The sequence below is a fragment of the Salvelinus alpinus genome, chromosome 3 (assembly GCF_045679555.1).
Source record: "Salvelinus alpinus chromosome 3, SLU_Salpinus.1, whole genome shotgun sequence".
NCBI classification, from domain to species: domain Eukaryota; kingdom Metazoa; phylum Chordata; class Actinopteri; order Salmoniformes; family Salmonidae; genus Salvelinus; species Salvelinus alpinus.
This window is the reverse complement of record NC_092088.1, coordinates 24,027,559-24,038,460: the sequence shown is the minus strand read 5'-3', so window position 1 is coordinate 24,038,460 and position 10,902 is coordinate 24,027,559. Positions and strand designations below refer to the sequence as shown.

At 42.3% G+C, this 10,902-nt stretch overlaps 1 protein-coding gene across 1 annotated transcript in view; it reads left to right on the top strand.

Moving 5' to 3' along the window:
- The first annotated feature begins 168 nt into the window (after nucleotides 1-168).
- Nucleotides 169-10,902, top strand: part of LOC139570375 (glucagon receptor-like) — a 31,241-nt gene continuing 20,507 nt past the window's right edge. The window contains exon 1 of the mRNA XM_071392206.1: nucleotides 169-226. The gene's annotated coding sequence lies outside the window, so the exon portion shown is untranslated. The remainder of the gene's footprint in view (nucleotides 227-10,902) is intronic.

Below are 10,902 nucleotides of genomic sequence, written 5' to 3'. Positions count from 1 at the left end.
AAATCCATTCTATGCGTAGATTATAGGGGCTGTGAATTTACATTGCATGCATTATAATAATTGGCCTCAATCCCTAGAATATTATATTTCAACCGGGTATCAACTGTCAGTATTGGTGCACTCATGGTACGCACGTAGTTTTCTGTATGTATAATGCTGCCACTGGACCGCTACAGGTGCACTGCATCTCAGCGCCAGCGCCAAGAGGCAGCATCTCTACTTGAAGGTACAGTATCTTTATCTACTCTATATATTGTACTCTATTTTATGTACCATGTTTGTTTAGCTATGTATTAAACTGCTCTTACTTTATAGTTGATGTTGTAAAGGTAGGTTACTGTAGGCAAACTTTAATGTGACGTGCATACAATCAATGGTCTTCAATATAAGAACATTGTGGGCAAAATAATATATATAATAATTGATGGTGGACTACAGCAATTAAGAATGGATCTGTTGTTGATTAAATTATATACCGGCATAAATACCCTTCATTGCAATGACAATATGAGAATTCCTTTTTATTTGCGAGGGCAGAAATATACCTATTTGCTTGTGAAAATGTAATGTATTTGCGAGGGCAGAAATATAATAAATTCTACTGTATATAGAATAAATTATATTTTTGTGCATTTGCTCTATTCTGTTTACCTTTTGTTGGTATCCCACTTGATGGTATATACAATTTCACAAAGTTTATGGTATAGTTGCAATCACAATTTGTTTGATTTACTGAAGCCTACTGAAACGTAAGACTACTGTCCTCCAGCAGCTTTTTATCGACAATTTATACAATTGTAATTGTCAACCTGTGCGGACTCGAGAGGTGTTCTTTTGCGTTACCTGTTGTAATGCCATTATTAAGGGTTTGAAGTTGTGATTACCTCTTATTATAACCTTTTGAGTTGAAAAAAAATGTCTTAAAGAAGTTACAGTTATGTGAAATACAGTAGAATAGACCCGAATACAATGTAACTTTATTGTTCATTGGTTTTGTTTAACAAGTAATACTTTGTTTTCTCGAGGTAGCGGTAAAAGTTATCAATACCTTTCCATACCTCACCTTGCAAGGATAATGGCAATAAGCCTTTATCTAAAATGTTTTATGAGTTGGAGACAATTTCTCTATACAGAATCCTTCCAGATCCTTGATATCCTTTGTCTGTGCTTATGAACTACTCTCTTCAACTCAAACCACAGGTTTTCGATGGATTTCAAGTCCAGAGACTGAAATGTTAATTTTGTAGACAATTAACCATTTCTTTGTGGATTTTGATATGTGCTTAGAGTAATTGTCTTGCTAGAATATCCAATTTTTTGGGCCATAAAATCCTGGTACTGGGTAAAGTTCATGATGTCGTTGACAGGGACCCTAGGACGAGTGGAAGCAAAATAGCCTCATCATCATTTCAACATCAAACCCACCACTGGTGTGTGTAGCCAAAGAGCTCTATTTTCACCACCCTCAACGAGGTCGGTAGAAACAGGAAGCATCCAGTTTTCAGGGGCAAAGCAGAGAAGAGGAAAAGCCTGAAAACCAGATGCTTCCAGTTTATTGCGTCCCCACTCAGGTGTTTCTATATTATACTGAACAACAATATAAACGCAACATGTAAAGTGTTGGTCCCATGTTTCATGAGCTGAAAAAAAACAGAAGTTGTCCATATGCCCAAAAAGCTTATTTCTTTCAAATGTTGCACAATTTTTTTTACTCCCTGTTAGTGAGCATTTTTCCATTGCCAAGATAATCCATCCACCTGACAGGTGTGGCATATCAAGAAGCTGATTAAACAGCATGATCATTACACAGGTGCACCTCTGCCACTTTAAAATGTGCAGTTTTGTCACACAACACAATGCCACAGATGTTTTGAGACTGCAGAAAGGTCCCGTGTGGCTCAGTTGGTAAAACATGGCACTTGCAACGCCAGGGTTGTGGGTTTGATTCCCACGGGGGACCAGTATTGGAAAATAAGTATGAAAATGTATGCACTCACTACTGTAAGTCGCTCTGGATAAAAGTGTCTGCTAAATGACAAAAATGTAAATGTAAGCTGTTGCAAGAGAATTTCTCTGCTATAAGCCACCTCCAACGTTGTTTGAGATAATTTGGCAGTACGTCCAGCCGGCCTCACAACCGCAGACCACATGTAACCACACCAGCCCAGGACCTCCACATTCAGCTTCTTGACTTGCAGGGTCATCTGAGACCAGCCACCCGGACAGCTGATGAAACTGTAGGTTTGCTCAACTGAAGAATTTCTGCAAAAACTGTCAGAAACCGTTTCAGGGAAGCTCATCTGCGTGCTCATCATCCTCACCAGTGTCTTGACCTGACTCCAGTTTGGGGTTGTAAGACTTCAGTGGGCAAATGCTCACCTTTGAAGGCCATTGGCATGCTGGAGAAGTGTGCTCTTCACTGATGAATCCCGATTTCAACTGTACCCGGCAGATGGCAGACAATGGCGTCTATGGCGACGTGTGGGCAAGTGGTTTGCTGATGTCACGGTTGTGAACAGAGTGCCCCATGACGGTGGTGGGGTTATGTTATGGGCAGGTATAAGCTACGGACACCAAACACGATTGTATTTTATCAATGTTAATTTGAATGCACAGAGATACTGTGACGAGATCCTGAGGCCCATTGTTGTGCCATTCATCCACCGGCATCACCTCATGCTGAAGCATGATCAAAGCAAATTTTATTGGTCATATACACATATTTAGCAGATGTTATTGCGGGTGTAGCGAAATGCTTGTGTTCCTAGCTCCAACAGTGCAGTAGTATCTAACGATTCACAACAATACACACATCTAAAAGTAAAAGAATGGAATAAAGAAATATATAAATATTAGGACGAGCAATTCCGGAGTGGCATTGACTTAAATACATTAGAATAGAATACAGTATATACATATGAAATGAGTAAAGCAGAATGTAAACATTATTAAAAGTGACTAGTGTTCCATTATTAAAGTGACCAGTGATTCCATGTCTATGTACATAGGGCAGCAGCCTCTAAGGTGCAGCGTTGAGTAACCGGGTGGAAGCCGGCTAGTGATGGCTATTTAACAGTATGATGGCCTTGAGATAGAAGCTGTTTTTCAGTCTCTCGGTCCCAGCTTTGATGCATGTGTACTGACCTCGCCTTCTGGATGATAGCGGGGTGAACAGGCCATGGCTCGGGTGGTTGATGTCCTTGATGATTTTCTTTGGCCTTCCTGTGACATTGGGTGCTGTAGGTGTCCTGGAGGGCAGGCAGTGCCTTCTTCACCACACTGTCACCACACCACACTGTTGCGCCTTCTTCACCACACTGTCTGTTTGGGTGGACCATTTCAGATAGTCAGTGATGTGTACGCCGAGGAACTTGAAGTTTTTCAACTTCTCCACTGCGGTCCCGTCGATGTGGATAGGGGCGTGCTCCCTCTATTGTTTCCTGAAGTCCACGATCAGCTCCTTCGTTTTGTTGAAGGAGAGGTTATTTTCCTGGCACCACTCCGCCAGGGCCCTCACCTCCCCCCTGTAGGCTGTCTCGTCATTGTTCGTAATCAGGCCTACTACTGTTGTGTTGTCTGCAAACTTGATGAATGAGTTGGAGGTGTGTGTGGCGACGCTGTCATTGGTGAACAGGAAGTACAGGAGGGGGCTGAGCACGCACCCTTGTGGGGCCCCTGTGTTGAGGATCAGCGAAGCGGAGGTGTTGTTTCCTACCTTCACCACCTGGGGGTGGCCCATTAGGATGTCCAGTACCCAGTTGCACAGGGCAGGGTTCAGACCCAGGGCCATCGAGCTTAATGATGAGCTTGGAGGGTACTATGGTGTTGAAGGCTGAACTATAGTCAATGAAAAGCATTCTTACATAGGTAGTCCTCTTGTCCAGATGGGATAGGGCAGTGTGCAGTGCGATGGTGATTGCATTATCTGTGGATCTATTGGGGCGGTATGCAAATTGAAGTGGGTCTAGGGTGTCAGGTAAGGTAGAGGTCATATGATCCGCAAAGCACTTCATGATGACAGAAATGAGTGCTACGGGATGATACTCATTTAGTTCAGTTAGCTTTGCTTTCTTGGGTGCAGGAACGATGGTGGACATCTTGAAGCAAATGGGGACAGCAGACTGGCATAGGGAGAGATTGAATAAACACTTCAGCCAGCTGGTCTGCCCATGCTCTGAGGACGCGGCAAGGGATGCTGTCTGGGCCGGCAGCCTTGTGAGGGTTAACACGCTTAAATGTCTTACTCACGTCGGCCACGGAGAATGGGACACACAGTCTTTGGGAGCGGGCCGCGTCAATGGCACTGTGTAATCATCAGAGCGGGAAAATAAGGTATTTAGGCCTCCAGAGTGGCGCAGCAGTCTAAGGCACTGCATCGCAGTGGTAGAGGCGTCATTACAGATCCGGGTTCGAACCCAGGCTGTGTCGCAGCCGGCCGCTACCGGGAGACCCATGAGACTGCGCACAATTGGCCCAGCGTCGTCCGGGTTAGGGGAGGGTTTGGCCGGCCGGGATGTTGCGCTTTCAATTTTGCACGAATGCTGCCATCTATCCACGTTTTTTGGTTTGGATAGGTTTTAAAAGTCACACTGGGAACAACATCGTTTATACACTTCCTGATTAACTCAGTCACCGTGTCAATGTTATTCTCAGAGGCTGCCCAGAACATATCCCAGTCCGCGTGATTAAAACAATTTTGAAGCATCGATTTCCGATTGGTCAGACCAGTGTCGAATAGACCTTAGCACAGGCACTTTAAAAAAGTTTCTGCCTATAGGAAGGGAGGAGCAAAATGGAGTAGTAATCTGATTTGCCGAAGGGAGGGCGGGGGAGGGCCTTGTAGCCATCCCGGAAGGGGGAGTAACAATGGTCAAGTGTTTTTGCCCAGCGAGTACTAGAGGCAATGTGTTGATAGAACTTCGGTAGCGTTTTCCTCAAATTTGCTTTGTTAAAATGCACGCAAGGATATGTACACAATTCCTGGATTCTGAAAATGTCCTTGTTCTTCCTTGGCCTGCATATTCAACAGACATGTCACACATTGAGCATGTTTGCGATGCTTTGGATCGACATGTACGACAGCGTGTTCCAGTTCCCACCAATATCCAGCAACTTCGCACAGCCATTGAAGAGGAGTGGGACAACATTCCGCAGGCCACAATCAAAAGCCTGATCAACTCTATGCAAAGGAGATGTGTTGTGCTGCATGTGGCAAATGGTGGCCACACCAGATACTGACTGGTTTTCTGATCCACACCGATACTTTTTTTAAAGGTATCTGTGACAAACCGATGCATATCTGTGTTCCCAGTCATGTGAAATCCATAGATTAGGGCCTAATGAATTTATTTCAATTGATTGATTTCCTTATATGAACTGTAACTCAGTAAAACCTTTGAAATTGTTGCATGTTGTGTTTATAATTTTGTTCTGTGTAGGTTACTCTAACACAAGGTTCACAAATATAGTGGCAAGAAAAAGTATGTGAACCTTTTGGAATTACCTGGATTTCTGCATAAATTAGTCATAGAATGTGATCTGATCTTCATCTTAGTTCCAACAATAGACAAACACAGTATGCATAAACTAATAACACACAAATTATTGTATTATTCTTGTCTATATTGAATACATAATTTAAACATTCACATTGTAGATTGAAAAAAGTATGTGAACCCCTAGGCTAATGACTTCTCCAAAAGCTAATTGGAGTCAGGAGTCAGGTAACCTGGAGTCCAATCAATGAAGATTGGAGATGTTGGTTAGAGCTGCCCTGCCCTATAAAAAATACTCACAAAATGTGAGTTTGCTGTTCACAAAAAGCATTGCCTGATGTAAACCATGTCTCGAACAAAAGAGATCTCAGAAGACCTAAGATTAAAAATGGTTGACTTGCATAAAGCTGGAAAGGGTTACAAATGTATCTCTAAAAGCGTTGAATTTCATCAGTCCACGTTAAGATAAATTGTCTACAAATGGAGAAAGTTCAGCACTGTTGCTACTCTCTCTAGGAGTGGCCGTCCTGCAAAGATGACTGCAAGAGCACAGTGCAGAATTCTCTATGAGGTTAAGAAGAATCCTAGAGTGTCAGCTAAAGACTTACAGAAATCTCTGGAACATGTTAACATCTCTGTTGACGAGTCTACAATATGTAAAACACGAAACAAGAATGGTGTTCTTGGGAGGACACCACAGAAGAAGCCACTGCTGTCCAAAAAAAATATTGCTGCACATCTGAAGTTGGCAAAATAGCACCTGGATGTTCCACAGCTCTTCTGGCAAAATATTCTGTGGACAGATTAAACTAAAATGTAGTTGTTTGGAAGGAACACACAACACTGTGTGGAGAAAAAAAGGCACACCAACATCAAAACCTCATCCCAACTGTAAAGTATGGTGGAAGGAGCATCATGATTTGGGGCTGCCTCAGGGCCTGGACAGCTTGCTATCATCCACGGAAAAATGTTTATCAAGTTTATCAAGACATTTTGCAGGAGAATGTAAGGCTATCTGTCTGCCAATTGAAGCTCAACAGAATTTGGGTGATGCAACAGGACAACGACCCAAAACACAGAAGTAAATCATCAACAGAATGGCTTCAACAGAAGAAAATACGCCTTCTGGAGTGGCCCAGTCAGAGTCCTGACCTCAACCTGATTTAAAATGCTGTTGCATGACCTCGAGAGCGGTTCACACCAGACATCCTAAGAATATTGCTAAACTGAAACAGTTTTGTAAAGATGAATGGTCCAAAACTCATCCTGACCATTGTGCAGGTCTGATCCGCAAATACAGAAAACGTTTGGTTGAGGTTATTGCTGCCAAAGGAGGGTCAACCAGTTATTAAATCTAAGGGTTCACATACTTTTTCCACCCTACACTGTGAATGTTTACACGGTGTGTTCAATAAAGACATGAAACGTATAATTGTTTGTGCGTTACTTGGTTAAGCAGACTGTGTTTGTCCATTGTTGTGACTTAGATGAAGATCAGATCAAAATATATTACCAATTTATGCAGAAATCCAGGTAATTCCAAAGGGTTCCCATACTTTTTCCTGACACTGTAAGTGGCCCAAGTTTTCAGGAGCAAAAAAATATATATACTTTTTTTCTTTCTTAGAAATATCAGATTGTAACATTTATTTATGCGTGGGAATACTTGGGAACAGATTTCCTAAATGAACATAACTTTAAGCTCATGTCCTGGTAATGTTACAGCAGTGGATGCTGCTGAGTGGAGGACGGCTCATTATAATGGCTGGAATGGATTCAATGGAATGGTACTAAACACATCAAACACGTAGTTTCCATGTGGTTGATACCATTCCATTGAATGTGGCAACATAACCTGCGAATTTGCAGTGGACAAATTATTTATAACTATGTTCCGGCCCCTGGACCATCCGCTCAAGGAAAAATCGTCTGACTGCTGAATGTAATTGGGGATCCCTGCTCTAACACATACTGCTCAGGGAGCACACAGACATCCACTGTCTTTTGCTATTGTGTCACTCAACAGACCCAAGAGTCTTTCTCTCCATAGGGAACCATTGTTTGAGCTGCCACTGGCAATGACTGTGAAATTGGTCCTGCCAAGAAAGTAAAATCACTAAATGTGATCTGCCAATCTCAGCCCACCAGTGTGTGTTAGTCTGGAGCCTGAAGAGGGTTCCTGGTGAGGGTAGGTTCCAGGGTCTGCAGGTGTCTGTCTGGCACAGTGATGAGCATTGTTCCACACAGACTGACTGACTGACTGATTGCAGGGGAGGTCCACTGTGTATACTCTTACCAGCAGGTGTGGATATTATGTCACCACCCACACAGGTTATGTTGCCACATTCAATTTCTCAACAAACTAGCAAACAAATAACCAAGCAAAACAGTAAATCCCCCCCCCCCCTACAGGGGGGAGGTGTGAGTCTCTTTGTTAAGTACGTCTCAAGGTTCTGCTAGCCTGAGTTAGAATAACTCATGATAAGCTGTAGAGCATACTATTTACCAAGAGATTTTTCATCTAGATTTTTCATAGCTGTCTATTATAGCTGTCTGTATAGGGATATAAGCAAACAAGAAAATGCTCATCTAGAGGTTGCACTCCTAGTAGCTGGTGATTTTAATGCAGGGAAACTGAAATCCGTCTTACCTCATTTCTACCAGCATGTCACCTGAGCAACTAGAGGCAAAAAAACTCTAAATCCCTTTTACTCCACACATAAAAATGCATACAAAGCTCTCCCTCACCCTCCATTTAGCAAATCTGACCATAACTCTATCCTTCTGATTCCTACTTGCAAGCAAAAACTCAAACAGGAAGTACCAGTGATGCGCCCAATACGGAAGTGGTCCGATGAAGCGGATGCTAAGCTACAGGACTGTTTCACTAGCACAGACTGGAATGTGTTCCGGGATTTATCTGATGGCATTGAGGAGTTTCACACATCAGTCACCAGCTTCATTAATAAGTGCATCGAAAACGTTGTCCCCACAGTGACCGTACGTACATATCCCAACTAGAAGCCATGGATTACAGGCAACATCCGCACTGAGCTAAAGGCTAGAGCTGCCGATTTCAAGGGGCGGGACACTAATCCGGACTCTTATATAAATAAATTTTAAAAAGCTTCAAGTTCCTCAGTGTCCACATCAGTAAGGATCTATCATGGTCCACACACAGCAGCACAGTTGTGAAGAGGGCACGACAACACATCTTCCCCCTCAGGAGGCTGAAAAGATTTGCCACTGGCCCTCAGATCCTCAAAATGTTCTATAGCTGCACCATTGAGAGCATCTTGACTGGCTGCATCACTGCTTGGTGTGGAAACTGCTTGGAAGGCGCTACAGAAGGTAGTGCGTATGGCCCAGTACATCACTGGGACCGAGCTCCCTGCCATCCAGGACCTCTATACCAGGCGGTGTCAGAAGGAGGCCCTAAACATTGTCAAAGACTCCAGCCACCCAAGTCATAGACTGTTCTCTCTGCTACCGCACGGAAAGCGGTACCAACGCACCAAGTCTGGACCCAACAGGACCCTGAACAGCTTCTACCCCAAGCCTTAAGACTGATAAATAGTTAGTCTGGGTAGCTATTTGGTTTATTTAACTATCTGCATTGATCCTTTTTGCAACAACTTATTTTTCTAACTCATCACATACTCTGCTGGTTCTGTTTATTATCTATTTGTTGCCTAGTTAACCCGTGTATATAGCCGAGTTATCTTTACCTATTGTGTATTTATTATTACTTTTATTATTACGTGTTATTACTTTTCTATTCTATTGTTTACGAAGCATGTGCCGAACAAAATTATATTTAATTTGAGTACCCACAGCTCATCTATTTGGTCCACACAGCTATTCCTTGGAAGGACAGACAAAATGCATTTTGAGAACATTCTGGTAACATCAGGTGTTTTGCTCCCTAAAAGAAACATTGTAGAATCATCCACACAACTGGATAGTTTTTGTGTTTTGGGAACATATCTTTTGTGATGTCCCAACATTGTTCTCACCAGACAGTTTCCACAACCTAATGAAACATTCTGGGAACATATAAGAACAGGTTAAATGTGTTCTAGGAACGTTCTTGCAACATCAGGAGAATGTTTTATACAAACATTCTATAATCATCACCACGACTGGACAGTTTTTGTGTTATGAGAACATTTGCCGTGACATAACAAATGTTCTGGGAACTTTCACAGAACCAATTTTGGTTTGCTGGGTTCACTCTCAATTGTCGTCCTTCTTTCATCTGGCTTTTCCAATTGTGCATTGAAGATTTGAGGGTAGGGGCGAACACTTGTGATGGCAACAAAATTAACTTGTGTCATCTTGTGTGATTCTCACGAATGGACTACCTATTGCAGCTCTAACAATACCCACTGCTTGTCACGTTCTGACCTTAGTTCTTTTTTTATGTCTTTATTTTGGTTTGGTCAGGGCGTGAGTTGGGGTGGGCATTCTATGTCTGGTATTCTATGTTGTCTATTTCTTTGTGTTTGGCCGTGTGTGGTTCTCAATCAGAGGCAGCTGTCTATCGTTGTCTCTGATTGAGAACCACGCTTAGGTAGCCTGTTCCCACCTGAGTTTGTGGGTAGTTGTTTCCTGTTTTGTTATTACACTTTGTTATTTTTGTATTTTCGTGTTCTGTTCTATTCTATTAAAGTAACATGGACACTTACCATGCTGCATTTTGGTCCGATCTTTCTTACTCCTCGTCAGAAGAGGAAGATAATCGTTACACTGCTTCTGTTCTCTCTGTTTCTTCCCCTCTTACCCCCTCCCAGAATGATGTGCTTTAGTGTGAAAAAAAGCCTAATCATATGGTACATCAGTTTGGGATTAAAAAAGTGTTTCAAAGGTGTGCAGGGGTAATTATTGCCCTAGGATGCAATGTTCTCCTAGCTAAGTGGGGTAAGTGGATATCTTGCTCTGTTTGTTTAGAGATCTCCCTCTTTGAATGATATATTGATGAATGGGCATATTTGCAGAGCACATGAAGGAGGATGACTCATTCCTATTTATAATAAAGTATAATAAGGTTTCTCAAAGTGTGCTAAAAACCATCTGTGATGATTGAAGGCTGGCACTGATCCGTTTATGTGTCAGAATATATGCTATATCCTTTTGAGGCCCTCAGGCAACATTTTGTTGGGGGGCCTATCATGCCGAATAATGTCCCCCTGCCCAAAGGTGTCCCCCTCCATTACAATGGTATGTGTTAGTTGAACATTATTCATTGTTGTATCCTAGGACCTAAAATAGGTACATACATTACCAGTCAAAAGTTTAGACACACCTACTCATTCAAGGGCTTTTCTTTATTTTTACTATTTTCTACATTGTAGAATAATAGTGAAGACATCAAAACTATGAAATAACACATATGGAATCATGTAGT